This window comes from Myotis davidii, unplaced genomic scaffold (genome assembly GCF_000327345.1).
Source record: "Myotis davidii unplaced genomic scaffold, ASM32734v1 scaffold384, whole genome shotgun sequence".
NCBI classification, from domain to species: Eukaryota; Metazoa; Chordata; class Mammalia; order Chiroptera; family Vespertilionidae; genus Myotis; species Myotis davidii.
The window spans coordinates 626,734-628,041 of NW_006295385.1; positions in this window are offsets into that span (position 1 = coordinate 626,734).

A 1,308-nucleotide genomic window follows, 5' to 3' on the forward strand; every position below is an offset into this window, starting at 1 on the left:
AGTTCCCGAGCCTGCGACGTGGGGAGTCGAGGGAGGGGACGCGGAGATAACTGTGTGCAGAAGGCAGGAACCGGAGACGGTTTTCAACTCCTTGCTTTCCCTCCACTTGGAAATGCGGGGTCTTTGCAGGGCAGGGATGGGGAGGGAGGGGCCGGGCCTCGGGGAGATGGAGGCGTGTGGCCTTGATTGCTGGCGCTGGGCTTATATGCGGAGCTCGCAGGGAGGGGGGCAGCGAAGGTCCGTGACCCTCCCGACCTCACCGAAGCGGCGTCGTCGGCCAACGTGTCCGGGGAAGATGCGGTTTTGACGCACACCCAGCTCTCCCAGGCGCCACGGGAGCGCAAAGATCCCGGGGGAGGGGCCCGGCAGCGAAGACCCCCCGGGTCGGGCCGCCCTCCGCCCTGGCGCTCAGCCCTGGAGTTTGCAGCGGGGAGGGGACCTGCTCTGTCCTGGATGTGCGCCCCCACCGAGCCCAGAGCGAGGCACGGGCTGCGGGTGGAGCATCTTGAGCAGCAATTGGCTCGCAGCCCCGCCGTTTATCACCGGAAAGGAAGACCAGGAACTCGGGCGTCGGTGAACTGTTCCAACGCTCTTTTCCTGGGGCGGGAACCCGCAGCCCGCGGGGCGTGTGCCTTGGGGAACCCGGAGTTTGGGGAGGAGAAGCCTGGGGGGAGCGCCACATGGTTCGCCAGGCGTGGAGGGTGACCCTCCGGCTGGAAAGAGCCCGCTCTCCCCCCGCCCAGCCCTCGGCCAGAGCGGCAGTCCCTCCGGGAGGGAGAGCGGTGAGCGGCTGGAAGGAGCGCAGCTCGGAAACGCCAAAAACCTGAAAGATGCTGTCATCGCCACCCCGTTCCCCCCGCCGGGCTCTGGCAGGTCCGGCCCCTCCCAGGCTGACCCAGATACATCCCGGTTTGGGTCCGGAAAGGGAGGGGAGGGAAACCAGCCCCGCGCCACCCACGACTCGGGAAGAGCAGGGCTCGGAGCCAGGCCGCGCTGCGGTATCGCAGGCCATGACCCTGGGAAGTTCGGGTCGGTCTGCGCTGGGCGCGAGGGAGGGGCCCGTGCGTTCTTCTCCCAGCTCGTGGGAGGGGACGGGGTGTGCTAGGCACCCAACAGCAACCAATATTGGCATTTAGATGCCCATGTTCACAACCATCTTTCCTGGGTGCAGCAGAGAATAAGCTACAATTTCATTCCACCCACCTTTGCCCACAGCCTCTCACAGGGAAATCCAGGCACTTGGGACACATGTAGAAGAGGTGGGTGGCCCCAGAGGAACCATAAGACGCCAGCGTACCGCTTCTCAGT